We start from the raw sequence: 21,196 nt of genomic DNA on the forward strand, positions 1-21,196 counted from the left end.
GTTTGCAGGTGCCGATGTTACCGAGCAGGTGACGCAACCAAACTCAAGTAGTAGCTCGATGAAGATCTTGTCCTTTGTGTTGTTTCATTTTAGTTGATCAGTAGTGGAGCCCAGTCGGGACGATCGGGGACCTGTGTAGCTATTGGGGTAGTCTTCTTTTATTTTGGCTATGTAGTCGGGCCTTGATTGTATTTGGATGATGTAATGCTTTATTCATGTAATTGTGTGAAGTGGCGAGTGTAAGCCAACTATGTATCTCTTTCCCTTATGTAATACATGGGTTGTGTGAAGATTACCTCACTTGCGGCATTGCTTTCAATGTGGTTATGCCTCTAAGTCGTGCTTCGACACGTGGGAGATATAGCCGCATCGAGGGCGTTACAATACGCTAGTAGAATAGTAAAAAAAGACTTGTCATGCTTAAATTATAAGTTGAAGCAAATGAAGCAAATGTCATGCTTAATTACGAAAAAAGACTTGTCGTTGTGACTTACTGTATCCACTTCGAAGTTCTCATCCAGCTTGATGCTGAAGCGCCTATCATCATCTAGGAAGATTCCGTCGCACAGGCCGCGCTCGTCTTCGCAGTATTTGCAAATACCGAAATCCTTTTCGTCGTCAGACATTTCCTATGTTCATAGTTAAAACATTAATTGAAAATCGATCGAAGACAACTACCAGGATACTCAACACACAAATCCGGGGCACTCGATATTTCCTACATCTTCTAGCACAAGTCATGCCAAAATTCACAGAAAAATCTGGCATGGCCTTTGCCAAAATAGGACATATCGAGCGCCTGAAATTTGTCGGAACGGAAATGAATCAACACTTCAGCAAAACATATGCCACTCAGAGGTGTAACCTGCAAACATGACCGAGCACTTGGGCAAGCACATATCCTATTTGAGCAACACAAGATATACATTTCAAAATATCTTATAGGACTCAAATTAGCATGCATTCAATAAGCAAAAGTAAATCATCTCATGCATCCATACATGATCGAATATTATCACTAATACATCCCGAATAGTGTCATACATATAACATCACTAATACAACTAAAACCCTAGCACACGACGGGTATCGGCGCGGGCGGTGGACACCCATAGAGAAGGAACCATCACGGGATCATAGCTCCAGTGAGATCCCTGGAGAACCTGCCAGGTATTGGAGAACATGTGCTCCAACGCAAACAAGTAGCGACGGACGTGCGCGTCCTCCTCACTAACACGGTGACGCACCACCTCCGCGGGGTCCTCGAGCCTCTGGACCGTCACTGGCCCACGCGACCGCCACCAAAGAAGGTTCGGGTCAACGACAGGCTGGCTCCTCACCAACCTGCGCCCCCGGTAGGTAGCGCCTCCCAGTACCACCCCGGCGGAGCCCAGTCCCGGACATGGCCCATCTAGTCAAGCAGGTGTCGTCCTCCGCCGACTCGACGACGGGGATGCGGGATAGGCATCGTCCACGTCGATGCGGGAAAAATTGCTTTAAGTAAAAAAATAGCAACAAGTTCTTATTAACTAGTTCTATTAATTCAACTAGTTATTATTAAAAATAAACTTACTATAAATAAAAATAAACTGGTACCTAATTAGTACCTAGTTCTTACTAACTAATTAGTACCTAAGAACTACTGCCCTAATTACCATCTAATTTGATGAAGCTAGGGGTGGAAAGTGGTAGCGGATATTCCAATTATCCAACTATAAAGTGAAATAAGTGGTCAAATTTTACTCATTTTATGATTCATCTTAGAAATTTGATTCGTTTCCACCCTTACATGAACCCTAACTCATTTGAGCCGCATCCGCATCCGATTCGTTTCCACCCTTACATGAACCCTAACTAATTTGATGCAACCAAAATATAAAGAAACCCTAGGCATAGGTAGGGAGAGGGAGGAGCAGGTGTGCTCACCTCGGGTGCCTGCGACGAGGGAGGGGCAGGCGGCGTCGAGGTCGGGGTTGGGGCTCGGGCGCGCGGCGGATGGCGGCGTCGAGGTCGGGGTCCGGGGCGGGGGCGGCGTTGAATCTGGGGTCGGGGACGGCGTAGAGGGTGTGCGGAGAGCGCGCGGCGGCCGACAGGCGGCAGCGTCAGCGAGAGTGGAGAGCTGGATTTGGAGGAAGTGGCCGTGGGGAAGGACGAACCCTGTGGTTAAGTCAGAAGTAGCAGTAGCACGTTCCAGAAAGCGCGCTACTGCTACGTTAGCTACAGCGCGTTCTGGGATACACGCTACTGCTACTCCTTTCTCTTTTTTCCCCTTTTCATTTAGTTTTCTTCACATTTTATTTTTTTTCCTTTCACCTTATTCTATTTCTTTCATTTTCAATTACCTTTCTATGTGCTTTCCATTTAATTTTATGTCCTTTAGCAGTAGCGAGTTTAGATTAAAACGCGCTGCTACAAAGAAAGTAGCGGTAGCGTGGTTCGATATAGGTCGCTACTACTATGTGTAGCCTATCGGCTAAGCCATGGGAATTTTAGTAGTAACGTGTTTAGAACAAGACGCGCTACTGCTAAAACTTTATCTACAACGCGGTTTGCACAGGCGTGCTACTGCTACTTAGCACCAGCGTGCTTCTTTGACCCGCGCTACTGCTAAAGTTCTGTGTATAAGGTTTTCCCTAGTAGTGAGTTGTTAGATGTAACATGCGAGAACGTGTAGAGATATAGTTTTGGAGGGCCTACAGAGAGAAAAGCGTAATATGGTCACCGGACTTCAGAATACGCTCATTACGGTCACTTTATACGTTTTGCGGTGATTATACGGTCACTTGCTCACCGTTCAGCATCGGATTGCACTCTGTTGACCGACCAAATAGTTTGCATGGCACCATGTTGACTAGTTAAATTGACCACGTTCCTTGTGGGTCCCGCCTGTCAGTTCGCATAGGAAAAAGGTTATATAAACACAAATTTACGTAGGCGCGACAAGACTCCAACCCGTGCATGGGAACCACCTGGTTGTGTATGTGTCTGTTAGGGCCTGATGTGTGCGCATGCACGTGTAGGTTGAGCACTTGAGCGTGAGAGTGTGTGTTGGTCGTGTGGTGTGTGCATGCATGCGTGCGTGTGTGCGTGTGAGTGTTGAGTGCGTGCGTGGCTGCATGTGTACGTTTGAGTGTTGCATGCGTGCGTGGCTGCATGTGTTCGTGTGAGTGTTGCGTGCATGCAGTTCGTGTGCATGCGTGCGTGTGTGTATAATCACCACACCAGCTCCTGTGTGTCAAAACAGACGGCTCAACATACCAATATGAGGCCACCTTGACCAATATGCCCGTGTCATGACTTCGAACCACCGTCCAATATTTTTTTGTCGTTTGTTTTCATTCCTACTAGCAAGATGCCCGTGCGTTGCACGTAACATCAAGATGCATTTGTATGACTAGTTTATCTTGTGAGAGAAAAGGATGAACAAGGGAAGGCCTTATTGCGAATGTGGAGAGGTGTGTGGGTACCTTTTTGCAAAATTGCCATAGTTTCCTTCCTATCCGTCAGATATAAATCGGACGACCTATATTGCAGGATGGCAGGCACACCATCATCACCAACTCTGTTTTTTATAAGAGTGTAGAGTAGATACAAGCCGACAGGTGGGCCCAATGGTAATGAGATAATGTGATGCACCACTAGAGGTGCCACATGGAGCGTTTAACTGGTCAACTAGTCGTGTCTTGAGCAAATACAGAGCTATACGGTGAGCCCGTGACTATATAATAACCACAAAACATAAATGGTGACCGTAATGAGTGGATTCTGAAGTCCAATGTACGTATCGTGCTTTTGCTTCAAATACAATGATTGTCATTGTATATATCGCGAGAGAAAGATGAAACATGCATGAATGTGCTGGGGGCGTACTTTTAGAGAACCCGGAGATAGTTTGTGTGCGTACATGAAAGGGGCATAGAGGGGGTGTATGCAATGGAGAGAGAGATGCTCTTCATTTCTCTTTATTATGACTAACTTTATATATAGTACTAAAATATAAAAATTCACAGTGCAGAATAAATATCATTGTGGGCACCATGCAATGCAAATTAACGTTCATATTCCTCCATATAATTTTGTAATGTTGTATATATGTACAAATTCTAACATAATTTTTTGGCCACACTTTATTCAAAAGTAATGTTGTATGCGAAATAAACGTGAAGAGAGGGCTTTTTAGATCAATGGGTACGTGATGTAACATGTGTGAATGTGTAGTTGATGTATTTGGCAGGGCCTAGAGAGGTATGTGTGTGTATTATGTATTCAAGACAGGCATGGATAGAGGGGCCGACGGGGGAGGGGGGCGTGCGAGAGATAGCACGACAAATGAGAGAGGTCTATATAGAGAGACGAATATGATGTCATGGCGAGAGATTCCCTTGAGTGTGTATATGCAAGGGGGGAGGGGATAGAGGCACGAGGAGAATTTTTTTGCTGTGGTGTCTGTGTTGGTATGTGTGGGTGTGAGAATATAACGAGACCTGGGGGCAGAGGGTGTGTCACTGCATGAGGTCCGTTGGGCCGAGGTGAGGCCCTTGGTTCGGTTCCGTCCTGCGCCACATTGGTCGACCCATGACGCATTTAGGGAGACCCATGGATGACTAGTCGTACAAGACAAAGATAGCAGAATCATGAAGGACTCTGTGTCCACTGACAAAGCCGGCTAGGATTTGTAACCCTAGGTCCTCGGACTAAGGTAACCCCTTATCTCTGATATTACTATTCATCCAACCTAACTTTAAGGGGCATCCTACATAATACTCTGCTAGAATCATACTCGTCGATTAGGAAGAGAGGTGTGAGACAATGCGTGAGAGACATGCCTAAAGATAATGTGCATACATGAGACACGTAGGCAGGTCTATGTATATAGAAATGGGTCGATGGGGATTGTGCGTGTGTATGCTTGTGGGAGGAAGAGTGCTTGTGATAAAGGTTAGTGAAAACAGTCGTAAATGGTTAGGAGAGGAGGGAGGGTTATATCGAGAGCATGTCTGCGAGAAAGACACCTCAGGAGAGAGTGTGTGAGCATGTGTGAGAGACCACCGATGGAGGGTGATACAACACGTAAAAGACTGATGTACACATTGATTAAAGATATAAAGTGTATCCAAATATTATGATGGGATCATGATATTTGCAATTTGCGTAAGGAACGGTCATTGATCCAGCAGATATCTAGATTCTATTGAATTTGAGCATGTCTATGTTATTATTCGACATAATTGATCCACATAGTTAGTATTTCAAACTCCAGACAATGCATCGCTTTACCAATCGAATATAAACGTGAGTATAGTTCATGTTGTGTGTGTAAAGCACATTATACATACGGAAGTTACACAATGAACATTAAAAATAGCTAGCTATGAACTAGCATACATTTGAATTCAACTTAAGGTGGTTTAAAAAATTCGAGTTCAACATGAAGTCCATTCAATTATTTGAATTCGATATCATGGCATTGGTAAATCACACCTAAATTATGGGAGCACCAATCTTTGCTCTACTTTTATACATAATAGCATATATAGTCGTGTACAAAATAGATTCAAATTTAGCTCCTCCATTCCAAAATAATCGTAGTTATAGGATTTTCAAGTGTCAAAATTTCAAAAAGAAGTGGATAATTTAATGAGGTTTTCAAACATACAAGGTCAAATTTAACGTTGTCTATTTAGGTCAATCCTCAAAGTTCAAGAGTACTCTAAACGTGAATGCTTCTGTTTCAAAATTTCGAACGAAGCGCCAAAAGAGCCTACTCGCCCGAAACCGCGTGAGACCAATGTTTGGTAGAAGGAAATTACTTCTCTAACTTCGACCCATAAAACCTACCGGCCCGACGTCCAAAGGTCTAAACTAGGGTAGGTTTGTAGCTTCTTTGAGACGTCACGCAACCGCCTCCGAAAAACATTCATACACAATGGCCGCCTAAGCACACATGCGCGCGGCCAAAATCGCTCCCGCTCACTATTTGAGACACCTGGGATTACCATCCTACCCCGACCCGCAGTAGGTCCGAAATTTAAGAGGGGGACAAAGTTTTTACTTTCCCCAAATTTCAAACAAGCGCATCCCATCTGTTCAAAAAGCCAAAAACAAGCGCGTCCCAGACCGAAACAAGGTTCTCCCTTAGCTCCCCCCGCCCCCGCCCCCTGTCCGATTACCCATTCGTACTCCGTGTGCGCCAAAACTACCTCTCCACCAGCCGCGAAATGCCGACATCCTCTGTCCGCCACCCCATCCCACCCATCAACCGCCGCCCTCCTCCATCACACTAGAGCCGATACCCCGACGTCGTCATCCATCGCAACCTCAATCGCAATACCCTCCACGGCTAGTAGTTAAAGCCAAAGCCGAGCTGTCCGTACCCGAGCCAGTTCAACCACACCGTTCCGCACCTCACCGCTGCCACTCCAACTTCGCCACCGTCCACCGCACAGGAGCTGTTCCTTCTACGTCGTCCTTAGCCACCTCGGATCTGCTTCCCCTCCGCCGACATACGGCCATGGCAACACAGTCAACAATTTGGCCATGGGTTCGTCCAACGCTGAACCCTCCTCCAACACATCAGTTCCCCCCGGCAAAAATAAGAACATCACCGCGACATATGAAGGACACAACAATGGCAACCGGAAATGGTACTCCTCTTCCCTTATTCATGCAAATCTTACGTGTCTGCTTGCACGGTATTCATCCCACAGAAGACATTAGTTTACTGCTTCTTCTTGATACTAGATGTTCCTAGTAACTCACGATGCACAAGGTTTCTCCTCATATACTATTTCACCTTAGCTAGAGGTTCGTTGCCCCCTGGATTTCAATTCTTGGTCAGCTGATTCCCAATTAACGAAAGCATTCCACGGTGTAACAGGAGCTAGTCCGCCTATTACACCGGGGAAGCAGCGCTTTGGTGTTTATCTTAGGGGCGTGTGGGGCCTAGAGCTACTGGTGCCGGATCTGGAGGTTGGCCGGGATTAAAGGGATGGCCTGGGGGCGCTGCCAAGCACGATGGTGGTGTGAGGTCGAGGGAGGGCGGGGCGGTGGAGACAGGGATCTATGCCAGTGGTCGCTGGCGGTTCCAGAAAGATCATCAACAGTGACTGGCGGGAGGTAGACGAAGGCCATCTGCCCGTTCCTTATAGATCGGACGGTTCATAAAAAAATTGACTAACCTATTTATTTTTCAGTCGACTGTTATTTTGATAGGACCACATGTGGTGGTGTGCTGGAGGATTACCTGCATTTCCTAGCCATCCCTGTGCTCATATATTACAAAATCATACAGAGTAGAATCTAATTTTGTTTGCCATGCAATGTTGTAGAGCTATCATATGTCTCCTGTCATTTATTTTTCAGCCACATGCTATTTGCAACTTTTACAGTGCACTAGTTCTGCACACACTTCACCCATACTCTCACTATTGTGTTTTTATGCAAGGGTATTTCAGCCCTTGCTGCCGAAGCAGAAAAGAAAAGAGAGAAGTCGCTCCACCGTGGTAGGCGGCTAGGCCAGACACGTTTCAGCATTATAAATGCTGCAGTGTCAGCAGATGGAGACGGTAAACGTAGCTCTGGAGTTGATGACCTCGCTCGCGATGAACCACCATCCCATGTGCTTGCTTTAACTTCGCGGTGTCATATGTGCATGTTGCATATGGTGTCTAGCTTGTATTCGAAAGGCCGAAGTCGGTCTTTATTAAGATATGGAAAGATTTTTTTTACATGAGGGAGCACCAGAAGACAAATAGCTAGTCAGGGCACTGGCCGAGCCAGTGACAAGCCCAACATAGACATGCATCACCTGGAAGCCAACTAAAAAGCCACAATGGTGGCGAAGCAGCCCGCCTCCCACCAGGATCTCAGGTCCTCGACGATCATGCTCACCACTCCAACTGGATGTCTAGCTGGTATTGCTTCCAATTTGGTTATATTGCATCTGCTTAGCTTACACATTATACCTTTGAATATGACATGCCTTCCTGTTTTTTGTACATACTAGTACATTTGTCTATTAACCATGTTCTTACATCAAACTAATGTTCTTGTGTATCCCTCATCAATCACTTATGATGAGACAGTCACCCGAGTCGGTTACTTTGAGAAAAGATCCTCTTTTGAAGAATGCAGTGTCAGCCTCCCCATATGATTCTCAAGAAACAGCCGGGCTAGATGAAGATAGTGAACGTAGCTCTATAGATGATGACCGCATTTCCCCTAAACCAGCATCGCAGGTGCTTTCTCTAACTTGGCAGCATGATATGTGGTTGCATGTTGCATATGGTGTCTAGAGTGTAATTCTTCCAATCTAGTTAAATTGCATGTGCTATTCTTCTTAGTTTATACATTATACCTGTTAATGTGACATGCCTTCCTATTTTTAGTACATAGTACATCTGTCTATTAAGCATGTCCTTACATAAAACTATTGTTTTTTTGTATCCTGCATGAATCAATATGACGAGACACCTTTAGTATATGCAGTGTAATATTAGTTGCATCTTTCATATGATTTATATCATGCGCTGCTTCTAGTTTGTTGAAATGCCATTTATGATGGGACGCTTTTAACTTGGTAGAGTCATATTGATTGCATCTTTCATGTGGTGTCTAGCTTGCATTGCTTCTTTTTTGTAGAAATGACTTCTACTTAGTTTACAAAAACAATTGTGAATATGCCATGCCGTCCTGTTTATCGTACATATTCTATCCTGGTATCATGTGTTTGCCTTACATCAGAGTAGTGATTGTCAGTACCATGCACGAATGAGTTCCAAAGAGTGAATCTTTTTGCTTTTACTTGTCGGTTTTACTTGACAATTCAGAATCAATAAAGCGGAAGGAAAGTAGCAAGGCAACATATATAGGTGCTCCTTCCAACGGGGGGCCTCTACAGATTCTACTCCGCCACCCCAAGAAGATTTGGAAGACAACACATGCATAGACACTCAACGTAGCTATCTTGATGATGAGCATGTCTCCCCTAGTGCACAACCATAGGTGTTCCCTCTAACTTGGCACTATTATATGTGGTTGCATGTTATGTATGATGTCTAGCTGGCACTACTGCAGGATCGTCCAAACGCGACACTACGATCAGAGACCCTTCGACGAAACTGTGTGCGATGCCATAATCGCAAACAGGGGTGTAAAAACCGTCAAAAAAGGTGCAAAATGTTTGCGATGACGGATGCATCAAACACGGTTCAGATTTTAGTTGCGTGCGCGATGCAGGGCATACGGTTCAGTTCAGTTAACTGTTTGGGATGAGGAGGAACAAAAGAAACGGGCAGCCAGATGAAGGCATGTGCGATATATAGCATACGGTTCACTAGGATGAACTGTGTGTGATTAGACAACACAATGTATACGGTTCAACTGAACAAGATGTGTGTGATACGCGACAAACAGGTCCATAATCAGAAATGTGTGCGATGACCAATAATAACACATATGATTGCTGCTAATAAGCCGTGTGATTTGCTCTGTCTATAGTAGAATAACATGTATATATATATAACTGAAATAAACATCCAATTACATAAGTGACTATACAGAGCATTCGCACACACCTTAATAAACAATTGCATGCATTCTAAAGTAGGACAAACGACCGTCTAGTCATATACTTCTTGTGACGCTCCCGCCACTGCTATGTGGCTCGATCCCTTGTCTGGGTCAGGAAGAAGACAGTTCCTCATGTCAACGATCTGCCTGTACATCTCATAGCTTGTGTACGCGTCCATGGCCGTGTACTTGACATGTTGTTCATCCAGTATCTTATGCCACACACTGTGCCAGGCGTTCCTGTCCTTATTGCTCTCATTCTTCATCTTCATGTAGTAGGGGTCGATGATGGCCGAGGCGAGGTCAACCAGGGAGTTCTGTTTATTTTTGTCGCTGCCCCAGACCTTGTAGTGGCTTTGGATGTTGAGAAGATTCGAGCATTTCAAGCACGAAACCTTGAGCGCTTTTAGATCGTTGGTGGTGTCCACCGCAGTGAAACTGTAGTCGAAGCTGTTGATAATCCTGGAGCAACGCTGCTACCTCTTGAGCATGCGTTGGTTTTCCCTTGAAGAGGAAAGGGTGATGCAATAAAGCAACATAAGTATTTCCCTCAGCTTTTGAGAACCAAGGTATCAATCCAATAGGAGACCACGCGTGAGTCACCTCGTACCTACACAAACAAATAAGAACCTCGCAACCAACGCGATAAAGGGGTTGTCAATCCCTTCACGACCACTTGTAAGAGTGTGATCTGATAGAGATGACAATAATAAGATAAATATTTTGATATATATTGAAAGTAAAGATTGCAAAATAAAATAGATTGGAAACTTGTATGATGGAAAATAGACCCGGGGCCATAGGTTTCACTAGTGGCTTCTATCAAGATAGCATAAGTATTACGGTGGGTGAACAAATTACTGTCGAGCAATTGATAGAAAAGCGAATAATTATGAGAATATATAGGTATGATCATGTATATAGGCATCACGTCCGTGACAAGTAGACCGACTCCTGCCTGCATCTACTACTATTAATCCACACATCGACCGCTATCCAGCATGCATCTAGAGTATTAAGTTCATAAGAACAAAGTAACGCTTTAAGAAAGATGACATGATGTAGAGGGATAAACTCATGCAATATTTTATAAACTCCAACTTTTTATCCTCGATGGAAACAATACAATACGTGTCGTTTCCCTTTCTGTCACTGGGATCAAGCACCGCAAGATTGAACCCAAAGCTGAGAACTTCTCCCATTGCAAGAAAGATCAATCTAGTAGGCCAAACCAAACTGATAATTTGAAGAGACTTGCAAAGATAACCAATCATACATAAAAGAATTCAGAGAAGATTCAAATATTGTTCATAGATAGACTTGATCATAAACCCACAATTCATCGGATCTCGACAAACACACCGCAACAGAAGATTATATCGAATAGATCTCCAAGAGAATCAAGGAGAACTTTGTATTGAGATCCAAAGAGAGAGAAGAAGCCATCTAGCTACTAGCTATGGACCCGAAGGTCTGAAGTAAACTACCCACACATCATCGGAGGGGCCATGGAGTTGATGTAGAGGCCCTTCGTGATAAATGCCCCCTCCGGCGGAGCTCCGAAAAAGGTCCCAAGATGGGATCTCTTGGTTACAGAAGGTTGCGGCGGTGGAAATAGGGTTTCGTGGTGCTCCTGGATGTTTTCGGGGTATGTGAACATATATAGGAGGAAGAAGTAGGCCGGTTGAGCCACGAGGGGGAGGGCGCGCCCAGGGGGTAGGCATGCCCCCTGCCTCATGGCTGCCTCGTTGAGTGCTTGACGTCCACTCCAAGTCCTTTGGATCACGTTTGTTCCAAAAATCACGCTCCTGAAGGTTTCATTCCGTTTGGACTCCGTTTGATATTCTTTTTCTGCGAAACACTGAAATAGGCAAAAAACAGCAATTTGGGTTGGGCATCTGGTTAATAGGTTAGTCCCAAAAATAATATAAAAGTGTAAAATAATGCCCATTAACATCCAAAACAGATAATATAATAGCATGGAACAATCAAAAATTGTAGATATGTTGGAGACGTATCAGCATCCCCAAGCTTAATTCCTGCTCGTCCTCGAGTAGGTAAATGATAAAAACAGAATTTTTGATGTGGAATGCTTTCTAGAATATTCGACAATGTATTTTTCTCTATTGTGGCATGAATATTTAGATCTGAAAGATTCAAGATAAAAGTTTATTGTTGACATAAAAATAGTAATACTCCAAGTATGCTAATCAAGCAATTATGTCTTATCAAAATACCATAGCCAAAGAAAACTTATCCCTACAAAGTCATATAGTTTGTCCATGCTTCATTTTCGTCACACAAAATGCTCCCATCATGCACAACCCCGATGACAAGCCAAGCAATTGTTTCATACTTAGCCTTTTCAAACTCTTTCAACTTTTACGCAATATATGAGCGCGAGCCATGGACATAACACTATGGGTGGAATAGAATATGATGATTGAGATTGTGTGAGAGGACAAAAAGGGAGAAAGTCTCACATTGAAGCGGCTAATCAATGGGCTATGGAGATGCCCACCGATTGATGTTAATGAAGGAGTAGGGATTGCCATGCAACGGATGCACTAGAGCTATACATATATGAAAGCTCATCAAAGAAACTAAGTGGGTGTGCATCCAACTCGGTTGCTCATGAAGACCTAGGGCATTTTAGGAAGACCATCATCGGAATATACAAGCCAAGTTCTATAATGAAAAATTCCCACTAGTATATGTAAGTGACAAAATAAGAGACTCTCTATCATTAAGATCATGGTGCTACTTTGAAGCACAAGTGTGGAAAAAGGATAGTAACATTGTCCCTTCTCTCTTTTTCTCTCATTTATTATTATTTATTATTTTTTTATTTGGGCCTTCTTTTTTTCTTTTGGCCTCTTTTCTTTTTTTCTTCACCCGGAGTCTCATCCCGACTTGTGGGGGAATCATAGTCTCCATCATCCTTTCCTCACATGGGACAATGCTCTAATGATGATCATCACACTTTTATTTTCTTACAACTCAAGAATTACAACTCGGTACTTAGAACAAAATATGACTCTATGTGAATGCCTCCGGCGGTGTACCGGGATTGCGATGAATCAAGAGTGACATGTACGCAAAAATTATGAACGGTGGCTTTGCCACAAATATGATGTCAACTACATGATCATGCAAAGCAATATGACAATGATGATGCATGTCATAATAAATGGAACGGTGGAAAGTTGCATGGAAATATATCTCGGAATGGCTATGGAAATGCCATAATAGGTAGGTATGGTGGCTGTTTTGAGGAAGATATAAGGAGGCTTATGTGTGATAGAGCGTATCATATCACGGGGTTTGGATGCACCGGCGAAGTTTGCACCAGCTCTCAAGGTGAGAAAGGGTAATGCACGGTACCGAAGAGGCTAGCTATGATGGAAGGGTGAGAGTGTGTATAATCCATGGACTCAACATTAGTCATAAAGAACTCACATACTTATTGCAAAAATCTACAAGTCATCAAAACCAAGCACTATGCGCATGCTCCTAGGGGGATAGATTGGTAGGAAAAGACCATTGCTCGTCCCCGACCGCCACTCATAAGAAAATCAATCAAAGAACACCCCATGCTTCAAATTTGTCACATAACATTCACCATATGTGCGTGCTATGGGACTTGCCAACTTCAACACAAGTATTCATCAATTTCACAATTACTCAACTAGCACACCTCTAATATTACCACATTTATATCTCAAAACCATCTATCAAGCATTCAACTTCTCTTAGCATTTAAAATTTATATCCAAAGTGAATTACGATGCTCTTCTAAAGGACTCTCAAAATGCTATAAGTGAAGCATGAGAGATCAATTATTTCTTTTTAATAGAACCACCGCCGTGCTCTAAAAGATATAAGTGAAGCACATAGAGTATTCTAATAAATTCCAATTCATGTTTGTCTCTCCCAAAAGGTGTGTACAGCAAGGATGATTGTGGTAAACTAAAAATCAAAGACTAAAATCATACAAGACGCTCCAAGCAAAACACATATCATGTGGCGAGTAAAAATATAGCTCCAAGTAAAGTTACCGATGGACGAAGACGAAAGAGGGGATGCCTTCCGGGGCATCCCCGAGCTTAGGCTTTTGGTTGTCCTTGGATTTTTACCTTGGAGTTCCTTGGGCATCCCCAAGCTGAGGCTCTTCTCACTCCTTGTTCCATAATCCATCAAATCTTTACCCAAAACTTGAAAACTTCACAACACAAAAGTTAAAAGAAAATCTTCGTGAGCTCCGTTAGTAAAATAAAACAAACCACCACTTCAAGGTACTGTAATGAACTCATTATTTATTTATATTGGTGTTAAAACTACTGTATTCCAACTTTTCTATGGTTCATAAACTCTATTACTAGCCATAGATTCATCAAAATAAGCAAACAACACACGAAAAACAGAATCTGTCAAAAACAGAACAGTCTGTAGTAATACGTAGGTTTCGAATACTTACGAAAACTAAAAAATTCTAAAATAAATTGCTGGACGTGAGGAATTTATATATTAATCATCTTAAAAAATAATTAACTAAATAGCACTATCCAATAAAAAATGGCAGCAATTCTCGTGAGCACTAATGTTTCTGTTTTTTACAACAAGATCAAAAAGACTTTCCCCAAGTCTTCCCAACGGTTCTACTTGGCACAAACACTAACTAAACACAAAAAGCACAACCAAAACAGAGGCCAGATAAAATATTTATTACTAAACAGGAACAAAAAGCAAGGAATAAAAATAAAATTGGGTTGCCTCCCAACAAGCGCTATCGTTTAACGCCCCTAGCTAGGCATAAAAGCATGGATAGATCTGGGTATTGCCATCTTTGGTAGGCAATTCTTCAATAAGACACATATAACTCCTAGGAGTTTCTTTGTTTTTATTAATTATCAAAATCCTTGGCACAAAATCAAGAAAATCATTTGTAGCAAAAGTTCCTTAAGGATAGTGAGAAAGTTGGGGTGAACACTTATGGATTTGAGGTGCGCACTTCCCTTACTAGAAGATTCACCCTTATTTTTAGGAACATACATCAATTTGGCAATCTTAGCATTAGAAGGTGTATTTTTCACAGAAGAAATGGCAGACCCTAGGTTGGTAATAATATCCTCAATTTTATCAATTCTAGTGGAATCTTGTTCTATCTTTTCATTAACCATAGGTTCATTTTCTTTAAAATATTTAAGAGCAACTCCTACCTTAGATCCGTATTGGGTAATTTGGTTATGGATCTTTCTATCCAAATTTTCAATCAAGTCTACAGTGGCAACTTTATTTTCAATAATTTCAAGCCATTGCATCACGTGTTCCAAAGTTAAAATAGTTCCTTTAACCAAAAGAGGTGGTGGGCCAAATAAATCTTATCATAGCATTATAAGAATCAAAAGTATGGCTACCCAAGAAATTTCCTCCAGTAATGGTATCAAGAATATATAATTCCATGGAGTGATGCCTACATAAAAATTGCAAAGAAGAACGGAAGTAGATTGCTTCCTAGTAGATCTATTTTGCGCATTCCAAATTCTGTACCAAGCATCTTTTAGACTTTCTCCCTCGCTTTGTTTAAAATTAAGAACTTCATTCTCAGGGGACAAAGGAGTAGATAAAGGACTAGCGATAATGACGAAGGAAGCGATCCAACACACAAGCAAACAAGAAACAAGCAAAAGAGGCAAACGGGAAAAGATAAGGGGAAAGGAAAAAGAGGGCGACTAAAACGGCAAGGGTGAACGGAAAAAGGGGGCGGCTAAAACAACAAGGGTGAAGTGGGGGCCATTTACTTGCAAGAGTGAGATCTGATAGAGATGATAATAATAAGATAAATATTTTTGGTATTTTTATGATATAGATTGAAAGTAAAGATTGAAAAATAAAATAGATTGGAAACTTGTATTATGGAAAATAGACCCGGGGGCCATAGATTTCACTAGTGGCTTCTGTCAAGATATCATAAGTATTACGGTGGGTGAACAAATTATTGTCGAGCAATTGATAGAAAAGCGAATAATTATGAGAATATCTAGGTATGATCATGTATATAGGCATCATGTCCGTGACAAGTAGACCGACTCCTGCCTGCATCTACTACTATTACTCCACACATCGACCGCTATCCAGCATGCATGTAGAGTATTAAGTTCATAAGAATAGAGTAACGCTTTAAGCAAGATGACATGATGTAGAGGGATAAACTCGTGCAATATGATATAAACCCCAACCAACTTTTTTATCATTGATGGCAACAATACAATATGTGTCATTTCCCTTTCTATCACTGGGATCGAGCACTGCAAGATTGAACCCAAAGCTAAGCACTTCTCCCATTGCAAGAAAGATCAATCTAGTAGGCCAAACCAAACTGATAATTCAAAGAGACTTGCAAAGATAACCAATCATACATAAAATAATTCAGAGAAGATTCAAGTATTGTTCATAGATAGACTTGATCATAAACCCACAATTCATCGGATCTCGACAAACACACCGCAAAAGAAGATTACATCGAATAGATGTCCAAGAGAATCAAGGAGAGAAGAAGCCATCTAGCTACTAGCTATGGACCCGAAGGTCTGAAGTAAACTACTCACACATCATCGGAGGGGCCCTGGAGTTGATGTAGAGGCCCTCCGTGATCAATGCCCCCTCTGGCGAAGCTCCGGAAAAGGCCCCAAGATGGGATCTCTTCGGTATAGAAGGTTGCGGCGGTGGAAATAGGGTTTCGTGGTGCTCCTGGATGTTTTCGGGGTATGTGAACATATATAAGAGGAAGAAGTAGGTCGGTTGAGCCATGAGGGGCCCACGAGGGGGAGGGCGCGCCTAGGGGGGTAGGCATGCCCCCCTGCCTCGTGGCCACCTCGTTGATCGCTTGATGTCCACTCCAAGTCTTCTTGATCACGTTTGTTCCAAAAATCACGCTCCCGAAGGTTTCATTCCGTTTGGACTCCGTTTGATATTATTTTTCTGCGAAACATTGAAATAGGCAAAAAAACAACAATTTGGGCTGGGCCTCCGGTTAATAGGTTAGTCCCAAAAATAATATAAAATTTTAAAATAAAGCCCATTAACATCCGAAACAGATAATATAATAGCATGGAACAATCAAAAATTATAGATACGTTAGAGACGTATCAAACGCTCGCAAGGCATTGTGGCCAGGTGGTAGTGGTATACAAGGACGTCATGTCGCATGCACAACTGGGCGACGACAACCTTCTGATCGTGCCCGCCATGACACATGGTGTACTCAAGGTCGAAGCCGACCACTTGGTACTTGTCCTAGGCAAGGAAACGCTCCATAGTTTGGATGGAGCTCTCCACCGAGACCGGATCGTTCGTGTACACCCCCGAGAGAGCCTTCCCCCTCACATGGGTGTCCACAACGTGTTGCGTGGTGAACTGCCCGCCGTTGTCATCGTCGGCCGCTGGGAGCGCCATTGGAGCCACGGGGAGCACCATTGGAACCGCTGAATGTCCTCTCTGTATGTGTCCTCGTGGGTGTGCTTATTGTGTCGTGTGAGACGAGAGATGAAGGTAAATGGCCGCAGGAATAAAATGGGTCAGGCGGCGTGGATTCTCGGCGGTCCGCATGGCAGTTTTTGCAGTGGGTAACTGCATTGTCGCGCCGCGCCCGGCGCAACCGCAAGCACACAAACGTGCGTGATCGTGCGCTGGCCCCAAACACTGGCAGCGCGCGTGGAGGGACGAGGGCAGAGCACCCGGAGGGACACAAGAGCAGAGCGCATGCGGCGGGACATGAGCAGAGCACGCTGCGGCCACCTGAACCGTAAGCAACCACACGCATAGAGCAGTTGAACACGCAGGAAATGGTCACCTACAAGCCGGTCGACAGTTGCATCGCTGCGTAGAGAGAGGCCGTGTGCTACCACCTCCGCCTAGTCTATAGTCCCCTTTATATTATGTGCCATACTTTGCCCTCAAATTTAACCAACAAAATGTCAATGCATGTTATAAAAAATTATATAATTGGAAACTATGTTCAAATACGAATCCAACTATATAATGTTTGGCGACATGCAATCGTATTTTATTAGTTAAATCATACTTATAAACCAGGACGGGGTATAGTAGGTAATTAATTCGCAAACGTTTTTATTAACCGTATGTGTACGTGGCCTTTCGTCCTCCTCTCGCATGTCTTGTCACCCCGCTGCCGGCAGATGGCTTACAGCGCAAGCTTGCGCAGCGCGCGTGGGCGTTCTTTTGGCCAAACGGTGGTGCCAATGAATCGTCACTGAGCCCGTTCCCGCGCAACCTCGCAGGTTCTCACGCAAGCTTCCCGCCCAACTCGGTGAAATCCCCCCAAATCCCAATGCTTACCGGCCTGCTATAAAAACCCTCATGGCCGGCGAGTCCTATGTTGCATTTTCCGCTCCCTTCTTGTAGCTTATCTCGTCTGCTTCTCCCACAATCGCCAATGGCACCGGTCCATCGTTGTTGCTCAGCCACTCCACCGTCATCAGAGGACAGCTCCAGCTGGGAGGCTACACCGCGGCGGCGTAGTCCCCGGTGTAGTGTAGTGCGCGTGGCGTCCCTGTTGGGTGTGCGCGGAACACCCACCACACGCTCCGCCGCTGGTGCCCGTCGACAGCTATTGCCAGCCGCCATTGCCGCCACACTGATAACCCAAAAGTATAGGGGATCAATTGTAGCCTCTTTCGATAAGTAAGAGTGTCAAACCCAACGAGGAGCTAAAGGTAGAACAAATATTCCCTCAAGTTCTATCGACCACCGATACAACTCTATGCACGCTTAACGTTCGCTTTACCTAGACCAAGTATGAAACTAGAAGTACTTTGTAGGTTTAACAGGATAGGTTTGCAAGAATATAAAGAGCACACAAATAAAAACTAGGGGCTGTTTTAGGTAAAGAAGCAATAAAGTTAGTATAGCAAGTGTGGAAATGTGGTGGTAGGAGTTGCGAAATTGCCCCTAAGCAATTGACTACTTACTAGACCGATAGCAAGTTTTATGTGGGAGAGGTCACTGCTAGCATGTCATCCCTGACTTGGAATTCTATGCACTTATGATTGGAACTATTAGCAAGCATCTGCAACTACTAATGTTTATTAAGGTAAAACCCAACCATAGCATTAAGATATATTGGTCCCCCTTCAATCCCGTATGCATCACTTTCTATGCTAGATTGAAGCTTCTGTCACTCTTGCCCTCCAATACATAGTCCTATCAACATACAACTAACCGTATGGTGTGATCCACACGCGTGCTCATATGATGGGCACCAAAGGACAGCAACATAACCACAAGCAAATTAAACCAATCATAGCAATTCACCAATTGCCGATAGGACAACGAAAATCTACTCAGACATCATAGGATGGCAACGCATCATTGGATAATAATATGAAGCATAAAGCACCATGTTCAAGTAGAGGGTACAGTGGGTTGCGGGAGAGTGGACCGCTGTAGATAGATGGGGGAAGGTGATGAAGATGTTGGTGAAGATGACAGAGGTGTTGTTGTAGATTGCGGTGACGATGATGGCCCAGGCGGCGTTCTGGCGCCACCGGGAGAGAGGGGGAGAGAGCCCCCTTCTTCTTCTTGTTATTCTTCCTTGACCTTCTCCCTAGATGGGAGAAGGGTTTACCATCTGGTCCTTGGCTTCCATGGCATGGGAGGGGCGAGAGCCCCTCCAAGATTGGATCTGTCTCTCTGTCTCTCTCTGTTTCCGCGTTCTAGATTCTGGCCTTTCACCGTTTCTTATATTCCCGGAGTCCGTAACTCCGATTGGGATGAAATTTTAACACGAGTTTTATCCGGATATTGGCTTTCTTGCGGCGAAAGAAGGGCACCAACCGCCTTACGGGGTGGCCACGAGGGTCAGGGGCGCGCCCCCTGCCCCGTGGCCCCCTCGGGCATCGTCTTGCATTGATTCTTATTCCCCAAAATCACATATATTCCAAAAAAAATCTCCGTAAGTTTTTATCCCATTTGGACTCCGTTTGATATGGGTTTTCTACGAAACAAAATATATGCAACAAACAGGAACTGGCACTGGGCACTGGATCAATACGTCAGTCCCAAAAATAGTATAAAAAGTTGCCAAAAAGTATATGAAAGTTGTATAATATTGCAATGGAACAATAAAAAATTATAGATACGATGGAGACATATTAGGATCCCCAAGCTTAATTCCTACTCGTCCTCGAGTAGGTAAATGATAAAAAAAGATAATTTTTGATGTGGAATGCTACCTAGCATAATCTTGATCATGTAACCTAATCATGGCATGAATATTAAGACACGATTGATTCAAAGCAATAGTCTATCATTCGACATTAAGACAATAATACTTCAAGCATACCAACCAAGCAATTATGTATTCTCAAAATAACATAGCCAAAGAAAGCTCATCCCTACAAAATCATATAGTTTGGCTATGCCTCATCTTCATCACACAAAATGCTCCCATCATGCACAACCCCGATGACAAGCCAAGCAATTGTTTCATACTTTAGTATTTTCAAACTTTTTCAACCTTCACGCAATATATGAGCGCGAGCCATGGACATAGCACTATAGGTGGAATAGAATATGATGATGGAGGTTGTGTGGAGAAGACAAAAAAGGAGAAAGTCTCACATCGACGTGGCTAATCAACGGGCTACGGAGATGCCCATCAATTGATGTCAATGCGAGGAGTAGGGATTGCCATGCAACGGATGCACTCAGAGCTATAAATGTACGAAAGCTCAAACTGGAAACTAAGTGGGTGTGCATCCAACTTGCTTGCTCATGAAGACCTCAGGCATTTGAGGAAGCCCATCATCAGAATATACAAGCCAAGTTCTATAATGCAAATTCCCACTAGTATATGGAAGTGATAACTCAAGAGACTCTCTATATGAAGAACATGGTGCTACTCTAAAGCACAAGTGTGGTAAAAGGATAGTAACATTGCCCCTTCTCTCTTTTTCTCTCATTTTTTTGTTTTTTTGTTTTGGTGGGCTTCTTTGGTCTATTTTTTATTTGGGCTTCTTTGGCCTTTTTTTAAAGTTCGGAGTATCATCCCGACTTGTGGGGGAATCATAGTCTCCATCATCCTTTCCTCACTAGGGAAATGCTATAATAATGATGATCATCATACTTTTATTTACTTACAACTCAATGTCCAGAACAAAGTATGACTCTATATGAATGCCTCCGGTGGTGTACCGGGATGTGCAATGATCTATCGTAGCTATGACATCCAAAAACGGACAAGCCATGAAAACATCATGCTAGCTATCTTACGATCATGCAAAGCAATATGACAATGAATGCTCAAGTCATGTATATGATGATGATGGAAGTTGCATGGCAATATATCTCGGAATGGCTATGGAAATCCCATAATAGGTAGGTATGGTGCACTACAAAAAAAAAGAGACTTCCGTGATGATACGTGTTTGTCATAGTAGGTCACGTTTTCTGTCATGCATGTACATCCATGACAAATTTATGACAGAATCAAGATAGTGTAAGTGCATCTAGTGCCACCCCTAGTTGGTTTTGGAGTATTGACGACAAACCTGGTTGAGGGACTAATGTGTTTGTGAGAATTGCAGGATAACAAAGGTAGTAGTCC

Source organism: Triticum urartu, chromosome 2, assembly GCF_003073215.2.
Source record: "Triticum urartu cultivar G1812 chromosome 2, Tu2.1, whole genome shotgun sequence".
NCBI classification, from domain to species: domain Eukaryota; kingdom Viridiplantae; phylum Streptophyta; class Magnoliopsida; order Poales; family Poaceae; genus Triticum; species Triticum urartu.